The 19175-nt window shown below is 44.1% G+C and overlaps 1 pseudogene; it reads left to right on the top strand.

Annotated features, from left to right (window-relative positions):
• Positions 1-16156: 16156 nt before the first annotated feature.
• On the top strand, positions 16157-18540 carry LOC121970891 (annotated as a pseudogene).
• The last annotated feature ends 635 nt before the right edge of the window (positions 18541-19175 follow it).

Genomic DNA, 19175 nt, shown 5'->3' with positions numbered 1-19175 from the left:
GTTGGTACATATGTTATGGAGGGGGATATGTTCAGGATCTAGGTTGTTATACCATAGAGGACCTGTATACCCTAGACCCGTGGATTTGACTTACTGATACTATGGTACCCATATTATATATATATGGATTTTTCTATGCTGATCAGGATATTGTCATGCTTAGTGTCATGCATCATGATTGCATGCTGTGCGATAGTCGACTCCATTATTGTTGAGCACATCGGCAGTTACATGGATCTGCACACACCACCACTCATGGGTTAGTGGTCGATTCAGGCAGAGTGTGTTGCAGCAGGGACTTTGTTTGGCTCCGTTGGTCCGCTCATGGGTAGTGTGATACAACGTATTAGCCGGCAAGGATTCCTCCCCATCATCGTGTACCGGGAGTTGAGAGCATTGCGCTCCCCCATTTATGATTTGGGGTAGGAGGATAGGTGTACTCCGACATCATCCCGTCCACTCGGTCACTCATCAGGAGCAGTGACGACAGAGTGCACGGTTGTCACAGCCCTACCCACTCGGTCTCGTCATTTGTGTGTGAGATGACTGACTGGCGTCAGGGGTGACCAGGACGCATCATTGGCATCATATGCATTGATGCATTTATTTCTTGTGATTGGGTTTGCTGCATTTATTTGCTGCATTTGGTTGGATGCATATGTTTGACATGCATACAGGATTTAGGGCACTTTCGGTTTGACGACCTTTTTGTCTGGATAGGAGTTCCTGGTGAGTACAGCTTCCTCAGTTACTTTTCAGTTTTACATATTCCCTATATATGATTAGGAAGCTGTATTCCATGTTTGTTGCTGTTAGATATATCTTACTACTCATGTCCATTGGTATTCGCTGAGTTGTTGAACTCACCCCCGTTGACACTATCTTTTTCAGGTACCAGGTTATTTATGGTGTCGCATGGAGCATCCTGTCTGTCGGTCCCCACATCACATCCGAAGACATGTCTACGTTTTTTGTTTGTGTATTTTTACTTCGGTATTTATAATTGGTGTAATTAGTGTTGTATTCCGATTTTGTTTCTGGAGATGTTATATTGTTGTGTTGTGTAAGCCTAGCCAGCTAGCAGTTTTAGTTTTGGGTTGCATGTGTTGTCCTTTTCCGCTGTGTTTTTTTTTGTTTTAGTACAGCTGAGTAGGCTGTTAAATATATATATAACTGCGTGGTTGTGTGTATATTCCAGCCGCTTGTGGCTAATGTATATTTTGTATGTAGATTTGCCTCAGATTGTCACCCGTACAGGGGAGATGCTGCCGAAATTTCTTCGGACAGAGACTCCCTCGGGGCGTGACACGGCGGATCGGGAGTGAGGGCGTGCACACGAGGGAGAAGAAGGGATGCTCAGCCGCCGACTCTCTGTTCCATGGCGTCGCCGGCGTCGGCAGAGGAGAGGGAGGAAGATCTGTTGCGTGCGAAGAGGGGACGGCGTCGCATGGGTTAGGGCACGGGAATAAGAGGAAAAGAAAAAGAATAAAAGAAAAGGAGAAATTAAAAACTTTTCCTCTTTAAAATAGGATAGCCTAAACAGGCTTTTCCGGGCCTCATTTTTGTCCCCGTTAACTCGTCCATACGAGCTCCGAAAAATTCCCGAAAAATTTTCAAAAATTCCGGAAAATTCCCTTATTAATATTCTCCTATTTCCGATATTTTACATAGGCACTAATTAATTACTAATCATGCATCACATACACACAAGCAATTAATTAAATTTATTTGTGATTAGTCATGACCCTACTACAATCTTCTCAAGCCAATGAGAAGATCGGATGGTCAACCTAAGGTCAACAGCTTCTCCCTTTGACCACCTTGTGTTGCTCGCGTCCTCCTCGTAACTCCATCTCGAGTGGACCTTCCACGGCTCCAATTTTGTACATTACAATTTTGAAACTCGAGTTACATTCGAGTCTAAACTAATTTACAACAAAAATAAATGGAGAAAGGCACGACGCGTAGGTCGCGTATCAAATATACAGCACACACAATACAAATGACGGCGCGCAGGCCGTAATATGAATTACAACACAAATATACCAATCCAATTGGGTCTTTTTGGGCCATGACTATCAAAAATTATATATAATTCTAAATTATGTAATTTCCATAATTTTATGTAATTTTAATACCAATATTTACAATTTTTACGAGTAAAAATTCCCGGCGGTCTCGTTTAGCGGTTTTCGGGCACAATCGCGGAACGAATCCCCTTGCGGGGCCAGGGGCAGCGCCCCTACCCGCGATCTAACCATCGGGAGTGTCCCTAAGCAATCCTACAGCGCCTTAGCCCACTGTCCCAAAAAGTTTTGGGGCGAAAGCTTGCCGTTTCAGAAAAATCTTCTCTGTAGTCGAAGCCTACAAGTGTCGAAACAATTGTGCTTCGCTTCTACGAGAAAAATACCCATAAAAACTCTAAAAATCATAAAATTACAGAATTTTACAGAATCTATATTTTTCATAAAAATACAAACTAAACTCGTACCACTGTTGGGTTTTTCGGGCCACGAAAACTGCTTTTTCGCGTCGCGGAAACCCGAAACCCCGCCAACGGATCCGTGCGAAGAATAAAATTTCGAAAAACCTTTGAGAACGAGTTTACAAACTCTATATCTACATTAGAGTACGAGTTTTACCCTTGATGCGTGCCTTTCGCGAATCCCGCTCGTCCAAGGTGTCGGATCTCAAGATTGTCAAAGTAGACAACTCTCTAGAAGTATCCACACGAACAACTCGATGGAGGGAGAACCTTAGAGTGTGCTATGTTGGGTTCATCGGGCCGCGAAAACCATTTTTTCGCGTCGCGGAAACCCCGAATCACCCAAAGCCATGGATCTCGTGCAAAGATTCGTAAACAAAATTTTTCGAAAAACATTTTTCTTGTACGAGTTTGTAAAAACTTTAGATCTACACTAAAGTTAAGATCATTACCCTTGTAGCGAAACCCTTCGCGTTCCCGCTCGTCCAAGGTGCCGGATCTCTAGACCGTCAAGTGTACGGTCCTCTAGAAGTATCCACACGAACAATCCTTGATGGAGAAGACCAAACAAAGGTGTGCTAGCACCTTGTCTTGTTCGGCCAAGAGAGGAGGAGAGGGAGAAGAGAGAGCTCTAGAGGAAGAAGATGACTTAATCACACTTGAATGAAAAATGAATATTTTCATTCCCACTAGAGTGGCCGGCCACATCTTGGAGGTGTAACTCCCCACATTAATTCCAATTAATGTGGAGACCATTAAGAGTTGTAACCCCCATGAGGTGGCACTCTAGGATGATGTGGATCAACACTATTGGTCCACATCTTGCCACCTCACTAAATGACATGGCAACAAGTGTAACCTCCTCATTTAATGTGGGCCGGCCACATTAAATGCTATGGAGGCTTGTAACCTCCATGAGGTGGCACACATTGATGATGTGGAGCAATCCTATTGGTCCACATCTTGCCAACTCACTAGTGATGTGGCAAAAAGTCAAGTCAAACATGACTTTTTCTCTTCCTCTCAAATCAAGTCAAACTTGATCAAATCTCTCTCATGGTTGATCTAATCCAACCATATGATTCAAGCCAACTTAATATAATGAATCTAATTCATTAAATTGAGTTGATTTAATGTGTCATAATCTAAATTAGACTCATTAAATACATGAATCAACTTGAGTCCAACTCAATTAGCCCAATTTGGATTACTCTTAATCCAATATGATTCATCAAATGAATCTAATCCTCTTGGCTCATCATATGAACCAAATCTCCATCTAATTGTCCTTAGTGTGTGACCCTATAGGTTCTTGTAACGTTGGCAATGCCCTAAACCCATTTAGGAGCATAAGTAATGAGCGGTATCTAGCAATACATCATTACTACCCAAGTTACAAGAATGTCGAGATCCGACATCACCTTGTGACTACCAATTGTGACTCCTCACAAATATATGACATTGTCCTTCTATCCTAGACATCTAGATTGATCAATGTGAGGCATAGACCGTGTCATCCTCTAATCAATCTAAATCTTGAACTCCAAGTAGACTCACTCGATCAAATGAGCTCAACATCTAATGTTGACTCATTTGGGCATGGCCATGCACTTAGTGGTCTCACTCTATCAAGAATAGAGATGTCGCTTCCGTCATATGGGAGGGATAGATCCCATCTACATCACTCACATCCCTCTGCATAATTCGTTACATACCCAGTAATCGCCTTTATAGTCCACCCAGTTACGGGTGACGTTTGACGAAACCAAAGTACATAACTCCTTATGTAGAGATCCATGGTGACTTCAGGTCCAAGGACTAATAGTCATTCTAATAGCCACATGAGAAAGTATATGACACTCATATAACGATCCATGATACTTTCTCATGGCGGGTCATTCAGTATACATTCTCCAATGTATACCCATGTGTCACCTTGATATCTTTATATCCATGACTTGTGAGATCAAGTCATCGAACTGACCTACATGCTAGTCTTATTGCATTAACATTGTCCCTGAATGTTAATACTCGACTAGGAATGATTTAGAGTAGTGTTCCCTATATCATCTCACTATCGATTCAACTAATCGATTGATATAGGTATGAACCTTCTACTCAAGGACGCTATTATACTTAGTCTATTTGGCACTAATACAAATAAGTATAATAACCAAACAAATGCCTTTATTAATATACAAGGATATGATATACATGAGTCCATACAATCATCAAAAATGATTGGCTCTGGGGCTCTAACTAACAAGGCTGAAGACTGTGACTTCATGCTTCCTCTGTGCAAAGCCTTAGTCAAGGGATCTGCGATGTTAGCCTCTGTAGGTACTCTGTAAATCTTCACATCTCCTCTATCGATAATCTCTCGAATGAGATGGAAGCGCCGTAGTCTGTGCTTGGTCCGCTGGTGTGAGCGAGGTTCCTTCGCCTGTGCTATAGCTCCATTATTGTCACAATAGAGCTCAACTGGTCAGCGATGCTAGGAACCACCCCAAGTTCGATGATGAACTTGCGGATCAAGCGCCTCCTTTGCGCCTCGATGCGGCAATATACTCGACCTCTGTTGTAGAATCGACTCGTGTCTGCTTGAACTCTTCCACTCACGGCACCACCATTTAAGCAAAACACGAACCACATCGCGATCGGTAATCATCCCGATCGGTGCGGAAGCTAACATCGTAACCCTTACGGTTAGCTTATCATTGCCTCCATATATCAAGAAATATTCTTTAGTCCTTCTTATGTACTTAAGAATATTCTTGACCGCTATCCATGACTTTCACTGACTGGTATCTGCTCGTCATGCTCAAAGCATACAAGACATCAGGTCGAGTACATAGCATGGCGTACATGATCGATCCTATGGCTGAGGCATAAGGGATCTGATCCATGTGGTCTCTCTCCTCTCTAGAAGAGGGACCTTGAGTCTTCGAAAGACTCACGCCATGTGACATCGGTAGAAATCATTTCTTGGAGTTCTGCATGGCAAACCGAAGGAGTACTTTGTCAATGTATGTACTCTGACTTAGGCCAAGCAATCTCTTAGATCTATCTCTATAGATCTGAATCCCTAGAATGCGGGATGCCTCACCTAAGTCCTTCATTGAGAAGCAACTCCCTAGCCAGGTCTTGACAGACTGAAGCATAGGGATGTCCTTCCCAATGAGTAGTATGTCATCCACATACAATATGAGGAAGACAACTATATCCCCTACAACCTTCTTGTAGACACAAGGCTCATCTTCGTTCTTGATGAAACCAAACTGTTTCATCGAATCGAAGATTCCAGCTCCGAGAAGCTTGCTTTAGTCCATAAATAGACCTATGCAGCTTGCATACTCTGCTAGTATGCTGTGGATCTACAAAACCCTCAGGTTGTGTCATGTACACATCCTCGAGTAGGTTTTCATTCAGAAACGCGGTTTTGACATCCATCTGTCATATCTCATAGTCATGGTAGGCTGCAATAGCAAGCATGATCCGAATAGACTTAAACATCGCTACTGGAGAAAAGGCTTATCATAGTCAATACCATGAATTTGCTTGAAACCTTTAGCTACCAAGTGACCCTTATAGATAAGTCCATCCATGTCAATCTTTCTCTTAAAGACCCACTTACACCCAATGGGTTTTACCCCTTCAGGTGGATCAACCAAAGTCCATACTTAGTTGGTGTACATGGATTCCATTTCGGATCTCATGGCCTCTAGCCATTTCTCGGAATCTGGTCTCATCACAGCTTCCTGATAGGTGGTAGGCTCATCCCCTATGAGCACAACGTCATCATGGTCAGACAAGAGAAATGAGTATCTGTCAGGCTGGCGACGTATCCTATCAGACCTGCGAAGAGGTATGTCTACTTGAACTGGTTGTTGTTCCTCAACTCTTTGTGGAACAACATCATCCACAACACTTTGTGGTTCCAATTCAACTTCCATCGAGGCATCAGTGCTATTGTTCGCATCTTGAACTTCTTCAAGATCGAACGCGCTTCCACTAGTCTTTCTAGAAACAAAGTCCCTTTCTAGAAAGACCCCAGTCTTTGCCACAACTACCTTGTGCTGACTGGGAATGTAGAAGTAATATCCCTTAGTTTCCTTGGGATATCCAATGAAATAGCACTTGTCAGATTTGGGTCCTAATTTGTCTGAGACTTGACGTCGTACGTAAGCCTCACAACCCCAAATCCTCATGAAAGACACCTGGGCATCTCTCCCAGTCCATATCCTATATGGTGTCTTTATCACGGCCTTGGATGGAACTCGGTTGAGAATGAAAGCTGTCGTGTCTAGAGCATATCCCCATAGATATGTCGGAAGATCTGTGTGACTCATCATAGATCGTACCATATCTAATAGGGTACGATTCCTCCTTTCGGATACACCATTCCACTGTGGTGTCCCAGGAGGAGTGAGTTGGGATAGAATCCCACACTCAGCTAGGTAGTCACGAAACTCATGGCTAAGGTATTCTCCACCTCGATCAGATCGAAGTATCTTAATACTCTTGCCAAGCTGGTTCTGTACTTCATTCTTGAATTCTTTGAACTTTTCAAAGGATTCAGACTTATGTGTCATCAGGTACACATAACCATATCTACTGAAGTCATCAGTAAATGTGATGAAGTATCTATAACCGCCTTTAGCAGCAACATTGAAAGGGCCACATACATCACTATGTATGAGTCCTAACAAATCAGTTGCTCTCTCGCTATGCCCACTAAAGGGGGTCTTGGTCATCTTGTCTCGTAGGCATGACTCGCATATCTCATATGATTCTAAATCAAATGAGTCCAGCAAACCATCCTTATGGAGCTGGGATAAGCGCTTGTCATTTATATGACCTAAGCGACAGTGCCAGAGATATGTTTGGTTCATGTCATTTGACTTGAACCTCTTGGTACTAATGTTATAGATAGGGCTCTCAAGGTCTAGAATATAAAGTCCGTTTATTAGTGGTGCACTACAATAGAACATATCTTTTAAATAAACAGAACAACATTTGTCTTTTATTATAAAAGAGTATCCTTTCTTGTCTAAATAAGAAACTGAAACTATGTTCTTAGTAAGAGCAGGCACATAACAACAATCATCTAAATCTAGTACAAGCCCAGAGGGCAGAGATAGATGATAAGTTCCTACAGCAACAGCAGCAACCCATGCTCTATTGCCTACTCGTAGGTCCACCTCGCCCTTTGCCAATGCTCTGCTATTTCTCAGCGCCTGCACATCAGTACAAATGTGAGAAGCACATCCAGTATCTAATACCCATGATATAGAAATAGATAGATTGACTTCTATAACATATATACCCGAAGTGGAAGTCTCACTTCGCTTTTTCTTAAGATCCTCCAAGTATACCTTGCAGTTCCTCTTCTAGTGCCCGGTCTGACCGCAGTGGAAACAGGTAGCATCCTTGACGACCCCTCCTTTAGGCTTCAGTGCCTTGTCTTTGCCCTTGGTTTGGGACTTTCCCTTACCTTTGGGCTTGCCCTTGCCCTTGTTCTTCTGGACCATCAGAATGGGCTTAACCTTCTTAAGGTTAATCTCAACAGTTCGTAACATACTAAGTAGCTCGGGCAGTGGCTTGTCAATCTCGTTCATGTTATAGTTGAGAACGAATTGACTATAGCTATCCGGCAAGGACTGCAAGATCAAGTCAGTGGCCAGCTCTTGGCCAAGTGGGAACCCCATTCTTTGTAGGTTCTCTATGTACCCAATCATCTTGAGTACATAAGGACCTACAAGAGCCCCGTCTGACATCTTGCACTGAAACAGTGCCTTCGAGATCTGAAATCTCTCATGCCTCGCTTGTCCCTGATATAGTTGGCGAAGATGCTCAACCATATCGAAAGCGCCCATCAACTCATGTTGCTTCTGAAGCTCTGAGTTCATGGTCACGAGCATTAGACAGGACACATCTAATGCGTCGTCTTGATGCTTCTTGTAAGTATCTTTGTCTGCTCGCGGGGCATTGGCAGGAGGAGCCTCCGGAATGGGCTGCTCCAGGACATATTTATGTTCCCGGTGAGAACTATTCTCAAATTCTGTACCTCCAGGAAATTCACTCCGTTGAGCTTGTCCTTCTCAGGGACGGATCGCGAGGAGAAGGAATTCGTGTTTGACGTCATGGTTATCTACAACAGAAAATTCTGAAATAAATATCATATTCTTAAAATCATTTAATTAGGCCTTTAATTAAAAGATGCTCCCTTGAATACTATAATTCATGTGGGACAAGATCCATCATACTAACCCTTGAGTTAGCTTTGGCTATCGCCCAAGGCTTAGTATGATCGGTAGGTAACGATTACCAATTACATCTCTATGCAACTCTTGTTTATAGAATCAATATCTGCATTTATATTAAAACTCGAGTTAGCTTTGGCTAATACACCCGAGAGTTAATATAGATGTGATTTTGACCTATCTTTTCCAACCGTTGGAATAATGCCTATAGTTGACTCGATCCAACCGAGTAACTAGGAATACTCAATCTAATTGAGTTTGTATTCACCCATGCGTTGATAGGCGGGACCAAGATTGTCCCTCCGTACCCTACCAAGATAATATGTATTGCTCTGCTTTGGCAGATTCAACAATACATGTGATCGAGGTAGTGATAGGTATCACGACACGGTTAGGCATTTAGAGTTGGTTCGATCTAGATCTAATCTAATCGAGAAGGATGCATCTTGTGCACGACTTAGATCTAATCTAATCGCAAGGGTGCATCATGTGCACGACTTAGATCTAATCTAATCGTTAAGGCACTAATTAATTAATTAATTATTAAACATGCATCAGATACATAACAATTAATTAATTAATCTATTTGTGATTTAGTCATGGCCCTACTACGATCTTCTCAAGCCAATGAGAAGATCGATTGGTCAACCTAGGGTCAATGACTTCTCAGCTCCTCCTTTGACCACCTTGTGTTGCTCGTGCCGCCTCGGAACTCCGTCTCGTGTGGACTCTCCACGCTCCAATTTGTACATTACAATTTGAAACTCGAGTTACATTCGAGTCTAAATCTAATTTACAACCAAAATAAGAGAAACGCAGGCCGTGGAAAAAAAATAAAATACAGCACACACATCATATGACGGGTATTATGAATTACAACACAAATCAATCTTATTGGGTATTTTGGGCCATGACTATCACAAATTAATATATAATTCAAAATTATATATTTTTATAATTTTCTGTAATTTTAAAAATAATTTTACAATTTTTATAAGTAAAATTTCCGGCGGTCCCGTTTAGCTGTCCAGGGCCAGCGCCCCTACCCACGATCTAACCATCGCGAGGGTTCCTTGCGATCCAACAGCGCCTAAACCCGCTGTCCCAAAGCGATTTGGGTCGGACATTGCCGTTTCGGAAAAATTTTTCATGGCGGGTTCGTTTTAGCGATTTCGGGTGCAATCACGGAGCAAATTCCCAGGGGCAGTGCCCCTACCCACGATCTAACCATCGTGAGTTGCTCCTCTGCGATCTAATGGCACCGACCCGCTGTCCCAAACGGTTTGGGGCCGAAGTCGTTTAAAGAAAACTTTCCGGTTACAAGTCTTGAGACACTTGTGCTTCGCTTCTGGAAAATTACTCATAAAACTCTAAAACTCAATTTTTACAGAAAATCACAGAAGGTATATTTTCATAAAAATACAAGCGAACTCGTACAAGTCTTTGCACGTGGCTCGATACCACTGTTGTTCATCGGGCGAAAACTTTGCGTCGCGAAACCCCGAATCACCCAAAGCCATGGATCTCGTGCAAGGTAAAACCAAATTTTTCGAAAAACCTTTTTCTTGTACGAAAACTTTAGATCTACACTAAAGTTAAGATCATTACCCTTGTAGCGAAGCCCTTCGCGTTCCCGCTCGTCCAAGGTGCCGGATCTCTAGACCGTCAAGTGTACGGTCCTCTAGAAGAATCCACACGAACAATTCTTGATGGAGAAGACCAAACAAAGGTGTGCTAGCACCTTGTCTTGTTCGGCCAAGAGAGGAGGAGAGGGAGAAGAGAGAGCTCTAGAGGAAGAAGATGACTTAATCACACTTGAATGAAAAATGAATATTTTCATTCCCACTAGAGTGGCCGGCCACATCTTGGAGGTGTAACTCCCCACATTAATTCCAATTAATGTGGAGACCATTAAGAGTTGTAACCCCCATGAGGTGGTACTCTAGGATGATGTAGATCAACACTATTGGTCCACATCTTGCCATCTCACTAAATGACATGGCAACAAGTGTAACCTCCTCATTTAATGTGGGCCGGCCACATTAAATGCTATGGAGGCTTGTAACCTCCATGAGGTGGCACACATTGATGATGTGGAGCAATCCTATTGGTCCACATCTTGCCAACTCACTAGTGATGTGGCAAAAAGTCAAGTCAAACATGACTTTTTCTCTTCCTCTCAAATCAACTCAAACTTGATCAAATCTCTCTCATGGTTGATCTAATCCAACCATATGATTCAAGCCAACTTAATATAATGAATCTAATTCATTAAATTGAGTTGATTTAATGAGTCATAATCTAAATTAGACTCATTAAATACATGAATCAACTTGAGTCCAACTCAATTAGCCCAATTTGGATTACTCTTAATCCAATATGATTCATCAAATGAATCTAATCCTCTTGGTTCATCATATGATCCAAATCTCCATCTAATTGTCCTTAGTGTGTGACCCTATAGGTTCTTGTAACGTTGGCAATGCCCTAAACCCATTTAGGAGCATAAGTAATGAGCGGTATCTAGCAACACATCATTACTACCCAAGTTACAAGAATGTCGAGATCCGACATCACCTTGTGACTACCAATTGTGACTCCTCACAAAATAATGACAAGTGTCCTTCTATCCTAGACATCTAGATTGATCAATGTGAGGCATAGACCGTGTCATCCTCTAATCAATCTAAATCTTGAACTCCAAGTAGACTCACTCGATCAAATGAGCTCAACATCTAATGTTGACTCATTTGGGCATGGCCATGCACTTAGTGGTCTCACTCTATCAAGAATAGCGATGTCGCTTCCGTCATATGGGAGGGATAGATCCCATCTACATCACTCACATCCCTCTGCATAATTCGTTACATACGCAGTAATCGCCTTTATAGTCCACCAAGTTATGGGTGACGTTTGACGAAACCAAAGTACATAACTCCTTATGTAGGGATCCATGGTGACTTCAGGTCCAAGGACTAATAGTTATACTAATAGCCACATGAGAAAGTATATGACACTCATATAACGATCCATGATACTTTCTCATGGCGGGTCATTCAGTATACATTCTCCAATGTATACCCATGTGTCAGCTTGATATCTCTATATCCATGACTTGTGAGATCAAGTCATCGAACTGACCTACATGCTAGTCTTATTGCATTAACATTGTCCCTGAATGTTAATACTCGACTAGGAATGATTTAGAGTAGTGTTCCCTATATCATCTCACTATCGATTCAACTAATCGATTGATATAGGTATGAACCTTCTACTCAAGGACGCTATTATACTTAGTCTATTTGGCACTAATACAAATAAGTATAATAACCAAACAAATGCCTTTATTAATATACAAGAATATGATATACATGAGTCCATACAATCATCAAAAATGATTGGCTCTTGGGCTCTAACTAACATGCTAGCACTCCAAGAAGGTCTCGGCAAGATGAGGAGAGGGGAAGCAAGAAGAGAGAGCAAGGAAGAAGATGGAATCAAAAATGCCTTGAATGAAAATGAATCCCATTCATTCCCCTTAGTGGCCGGCCACAACATTGTAACTCCTCTCATTTAGTGTGGCCGGCCACATTAAAGCAAAGGGAATTTGTAACCTCCATTAGGTGGCACATGCATGTGTTAACTATGATGATGTGGCACATCAACATTGGCCACTTAATGCCAAGTCACAAATGATGTGGCATAAAGTCAAGTCAAACTTGACTCTTCCTCTTCCTCTAAAGTCAAATCAAACTTGACTTAATCTCTCTCATGGTTGATCTAATCCAACCATTTAATTCAAGCCAATTTAATATAATGAATCTAATTCATTTAATTAAATTGATTCAATGAGTCATAATTAAATTAGACTCGTTGAACACATGAATCAACTTGAGTTCAACTCAATTAGCCCAATTAGGATTACTCTTAATCCAATTTGATTCATCACATGAATCTAATCCTCTTGGTTCATCATATGAACCTAATCTCCATCTAATTGTCCTTAGTGTATGACCCTATAGGTTCTTGTAACGTTGGCAATGCCCCTAAACTCATTTAGGAGCATAAGTAATGAGCGGTATCTAGCAACACATCATTACTACCCAAGTTACAAGAATGTTGAGATCCAACATCACCTTGTGACTACTAATTGTGACTCCTCATAATATATGACATTGTCCTTCTATCCTAGACATCTAAATTGATCAATGTGAGCCATAGACCGTGTCATCCTCTGACCAATCTAAATCTTGATCTCCAAGTAGACTCACTAAATCAAATGAGTTCAATATCTCATATTGACTCATTTGGGCATGGACATGCACTTCGTGGTCTCACTCTATCAAGAATATCGATGTCGCTCCCGTCATATAGGAGGGATAGATCTCATCTACATCACTCACATCCCTCTGCATAATTTGTTACATACGCAGTAATCGCCTTTATAGTCCACCCAGTTACGGGTGACGTTTGATGAAACCAAAGTACATAACTCCTTATGTAGATATCCATGGTGACTTCAAGTCTAATGACTAGTAGTCATACTAATAGCCACATGAGAAAGTATATGACACTCATATAACGATTCATGATACTTTCTCATGACGGGTTATTCAGTATACATTCTCCAATGCATACCCATGTGTCAACTTGATATCTCTATATCCATGACTTGTGAGATCAAGTGATCGAGTTGACCTACATGCTAGTCTTATTGCATTAACATTATCCCTGAATGTTAATACTCGACTAGGAATGATTAAGAGTAGTGTTCCCTATATCATCTCACTATCGATTCAACCAATCGATTGATATAGGTAAGAACCTTCTACTCAAGGACGCTATTATACTTAGTTTATTTGGCACCAATACAAGTAAGTATAATAACCAAAAATAAATGCCTTTATTTATATAAGAATATGATACAACAAGTCCATAATACAATCATCAAATGATTGGCTCTAGGGCTCTAATTAACACATATTTTCCGATTGGCGGGGCTCTGTAGCCCTTAGGTAATTTTTCGTTCAAAATCCTAGCGGAGAAGGGTACTTTCTCATCCGGATCTTCTGGGAGCGCTTCTAGTATGATGAGAGCCTTCCCTTTCCTCGAGTCTCTAGGTAGGGAACTCTCAGCCATAGAGACTTGAGGCTGTTCTTTCTTAAGGTTGGGGTCATGGGGTCCTGGCTGATAATACCCCAGGTCAGGTTCGCGATAAGGAACCTGGGGAAACCCCTCAGGCTATTTTTTCTTAGAGCCCGATCTGAAATAGGGATGGGTTCCTTGGAGGCTTCAGGAGCTTGGCGCGGTCGTGAGACGGTTGCTTGTTTCTCTGAAGCCGCTCGCCTCTTGGCCTCCTTGAAGAGCTCGTACTCTCCTGCAGTCATGGTGATGTTGATGCGACTAGACTCCTCCATCTTCACGTTCCGGAACAGGTGGTTGTGTTCCCACAGATGGCGCCAAATTTGATCCTGTCAGGAAGCTGAGTCGGATGAAGTCGGGCCTCGATGTACTGGAGGTTGACGGAAAGTCAATGCTGCGTCCGATCTATCTGGCACTCTCCGGAAGGGTTCCCACGGGCGGATGACGAAGGGTGATGACCAGGATGATGACGCTAGGGCTCTGCGCATACTCAAACGAGCCCCGAGTCGTTAGAAACCAAAAACCAGGGAAAAAGTCCCCGGGTCAGGCCCTCTGACGCTCAAGTTAGGTACTTTTTCCCCAGAAGCACAGAGAAAGGACGAAAAGTAACGACGAGTAAGAAATGACGAGTGAGTGTACCTGCGTAAGGGACAAAGTTTTTATACTGCAACGGATGTTTCTGGGGTCTGGTGGGTGTCAGGGAATGTCGGCTGTCAGGTTTTGTCTGGTGGTGAATGACACGCGGCATCTTCTCATAGGTCGGCGGCCTAACCAAAGGGGTAATGAGCCCCTCCTGTTGGCATATTCCCTGACACTCTGATTATTCTCTGAGAGCTCTGATTATTCTCTGACAGGTAATTACGATTTCCTTACTTGCTTGTCATGTAGTGCCTGGTATCCTCTACTCGTGATCGCTAAGCTGGGTCTTTGCGCTTGCTAACCCTGATCTGATATCTTGCTAACCCTAATCTGATATCGCCTCCCGACCTTAATTCGGTTCTGTTTATCCCGACTCCTAAGCTGTCTGACTTCATCTGACCCGACCTGTATACTGCATCCAATTCTGTTTACCTTGGACCAGGAGGCTATGAATCCTGACCTGCATCTTTAGCGGGCACATTCTGACATGCTCGTTTCATCGATCCAAGTATCCTGCTGAGCCATAAGGCTGTAAACCCTGACCTGTATGTCCGATCTGTATACCGACCTGTTTCTGTCCTCTGTAATCCCTGGTTAGTACGTTCCGACCTGTACGCCAGGTCTGTATACCGACCTGCACGCCAGGTCTGTATACCAACCTGCTTCTGTTCTCTATAATCCATGGTTTGTACGTCCCGACCTATACGCCAGGTATGTATTCCGACCTGCTTCTGTCTGCTATTATCCATGGCTCGTACGTCCCGACCTGCACGCTAGGTCTGTTTCCGACCTACGTCTGTCTGCTATAATCCATGGCTCGTACGTTCCGACCTGTACGCCAGGTCTGTATTCCGACCTGCTTCTATTCTCTATAATCCATGATTTGTACGTCCCGACCTGTACGCCAGGTCTGTATTCCAACCTGCTTCTGTCTGCTATAATCCATGACTTGTATGTTCCGACCTGTACGCCAGGTCTGTTGTACGCCAGAGGTCTTTCCTTCCTCGCCTTTACATGGCCTGTGCGCCCTACCCTTAATTGCCATCGAGGCTGGATCTTGTCCCACTTGTAATCTTATCTTTTGACTGCCCCGTCAGCTGAGACTTTGACCATGACCACGCAAACTTGACTTCTGACCGCCACAAAGACTAGACTTCTGACCATCCCATGAGCTTGACCTTTGACTACGTCATCCGCCAAACCTTCTTCTCATGCATCGTATTAATTATTATTATTATTATTATTATTATTATTATTATTATTATTATTATTATTATTATTATTGATTGTGATTGCTTCACCAGTTACAACGGTCTCGTCGAAGTAGCTGATATAACAAAGTCAGTTATTGACCTGGTCGCTCCCCGCTTTCCAAACAATGATTACGATTTCGTCATTGCATTCTCCTCAACATTCGAAGCAGACGAACTGGTTTTCTTTACATGTCCGCCCCGTACCTTAATCAACATACATTATACCTTAATCTCTTCTACTGCAGTATTTAATCTGCCGGCCGGCATATCCATCCAGATTTGCGCGCGGCCTTCTTCTTCATCTCCTTCACACCTATCAGTACTATATAAACTAATATAGATAGCGAACAATAGCGAATTAAACACATTATTAATCTCCATTAATGGAGATCCTCAAAGCTTCTTCCTTCCTCTGCCTAATTGCTCTATTCCACCACCTCTTGTCCCATCCATATCCCACGAATGCTGCTTCTCCACGAAGTACCTACATCATTCACGTTCGGCTGCCGACCACCGTCGGCGCCTCCTTCGACCGCCAAAGCTGGTACAAGTCGTTCGTCACTGCAGTCACTTCGGAGTCGCATTTGCTCTACTCTTACACCAACGTCATGAGCGGCTTTGCTGCTCGGCTGACGGAATCCGAGCTGGCCCTCATGTCTCTCGTCCCTGGGTTCGTCGGCGCCCATAGGGACCCCAAATATCAGTTGCTCACCACCCACACCCCTGACTTCCTCGGTTTGAACCTCCGCAATGGCATCTGGAACCAGTCCAACTACGGCAAGGGCATCATCGTCGGCCTTCTAGACACCGGCATCTTCCCCGATCACCCTTCCTTCAGAGACGCCGGTATGCCGTCTCCCCCTGCCAAGTGGAAAGGCAGTTGTGATTTCAATGTGTCGAGTTGCAACAATAAGCTCATCGGCGCGCAAACATTCCTTGCCGGTTCGTCCTCTGCGCCCCCGATCGACGAAGAGGGTCATGGCACCCACACTGCCAGCACGGCCGCTGGCGCGTTCGTGTCGGGTGCTCAGGTACTCGGGAACGCTCTCGGAACAGCCGCAGGGATAGCGCCCATGGCTCACATTGCCATGTACAAAGTTTGCGGACCCGAAGACTGCTCAGGCAGCGATATATTGGCCGCAATGGATGCCGCCGTGTCCGACGGAGTCGATGTGCTCTCGCTTTCCCTCGGCGGAGCTTCTCTGCCTTTCTACGCGGACCCAATTGCGGTGGGAGCCTACGGAGCCATCGAGAAAGGAGTGTTTGTGAGCTGCGCTGGCGGCAACTCTGGCCCTTCTCCGAGCACACTATCGAACGAGGCACCCTGGATCCTAACCGTCGCGGCGAGCACCATGGACCGGAGCATAAGAGTCACCGTAAGTCTCGGAAACGGAAAAATCTTCGACGGCGAGTCTCTGTACCAGCCGCAGGTGTACACCCCCACGCAATATCCTCTGGTGTACGCCGGCGCACTAGGCACGACGGACGCAGCCTTCTGCGGCAACGGCTCATTGGACGGCGTCGACGTGAAGGGAAAAATCGTCCTCTGCGACCGCGGCGGCGGCATTGCGAGGATCGAGAAGGGCGCCACCGTGCAAAGCGCTGGGGGCGTTGGCATGATCCTGGCCAACCAAGAGCCAGACGGTTACAGCACACTCGCCGACGCTCACTTCCTCCCGGCGTCACACGTGGGTTTCGTCGACGGAGACCAGATCAAAGCTTACATCAACTCTACCGCCAATCCCGCCGCCGGTTTCAGCTTCAAGGGCACAGTACTTGGCACCTCACCGGCGCCTGCTATCACGTCTTTCTCATCGAGAGGTCCCAATGCTGCAAGCCCAGGGATTCTAAAGCCCGACGTCACCGGCCCAGGCGTGAGCGTCTTGGCCGCGTGGCCGTTCGCCGTTGGACCACCGTCGTCAAACGCCACAGAGGTGAACTTCAACATCATTTCGGGGACTTCCATGTCCACCCCTCATCTCAGCGGGATCGCCGCCCTCATCAAGGCTGCTCACCCGGATTGGTCGCCAGCTGCCATCAAGTCGGCCATCATGACGACCGCCACTGTTTTCGACCGGAATGGATCTCCGATATCGAACGAACAGCACCGCCCAGCCGATCTATTCGCGTTGGGAGCAGGCCATGTTGACCCAGTGCGAGCCACCAATCCTGGCCTTGTCTACGACCTCTCTCCCGATGACTACATCGGCTATCTCTGCGGCTTGGGTTATTCCAGCGCCCAACTGGAGGTGATCGCGAGGAGGAACGGTGGCTGCCAAAGCGCCGGTAGCATCCAAGAAAAGGACTTGAACTATCCTTCGATCTCGGTGGTTCTCGGCGGCAACGGAACTACGTGACGGTGCAGAGGAAGGTGAAGAACGTGGGCTCGGCGGCCTCCAGCTACATGGCCATGGTGGCTGCTCCCCAAGGAGTGGAAGTTCGAGTGACGCCGAGTGTGTTACATTTCAAGACTGTGGGCCAAGAGATGGAGTTCCAAGTGGAGTTCAGCAACGTGGGTGGCACAGGAAATGGAGGCTACCTGAAGTGGGTCTCGAGCAAGTACGTGGTGACCAGTCCCATATCGGTGACATACCACAACTAGTTTAACTCAGACGACGAGGGTTGGTTGGTTATCAATAAAATCCGAGCCATTCAACCTGTCAGTGTTAAAGCAATTCAGATGCTTTTATTTCTTCTTGTATTTTGTCTGAGATGACGCAAATGCTAGTCTGCCCTATTTTATGTTATAAGATTTGTTCGTGAGCTCATCTATTGGTCTCGATCGTAGCATACAAAAATAAATTAAATAGATTTTCATTGGGTTGACATTGACATTTAACAAGAAGTTAAACAACAACGGGTGTTCTGAATGGATCAGACATCTAAGAATCTTTGATTTGGGTCTTTGGGGATCAACTGTTGTTGGTGTTCTCATTGTTGTTAAATGAGTTCTTTTGGAACATGTTGCTGGCCGAAATTGGCGTTCTAGCTACTTCATGACCACAGGTATCAGGCATTCAAATTATAGCTGTCCCTTAGCTACCTGTCTTTTTCAACTACAGTTGGTATTCATCTTCTGTTTCTATGCGAGTTTTGCTTTGCTTTGTACATCACCTCCTTCTTCTACTAGATAATTAACATTATTCATCCATTAAAATATTCCTCTTACCACGATTCTACTTTCGAATTCCAAGAAATGATAACATTGGTTATGAACAAAGGTACAAAGCATGGGCTCCCACAAGTGGTAAGATAACGGTGGCACCAATTGCAGCATTTATTATCAATTCCCAGCAAAGGCATTTGCCCAATATGATTAATTTTAAAAAGTCCAACTGTAATTGTTGGGCCACTTTAACATTCATCTGCTTGAGCATTTTACATTTTTTTTAT

This window comes from Zingiber officinale, chromosome 1B (assembly GCF_018446385.1).
Source record: "Zingiber officinale cultivar Zhangliang chromosome 1B, Zo_v1.1, whole genome shotgun sequence".
NCBI classification, from domain to species: Eukaryota; Viridiplantae; Streptophyta; class Magnoliopsida; order Zingiberales; family Zingiberaceae; genus Zingiber; species Zingiber officinale.
The sequence above is the reverse complement of the archived record's forward strand: the minus strand, read 5'-3'. Positions and strand labels throughout refer to the sequence as shown.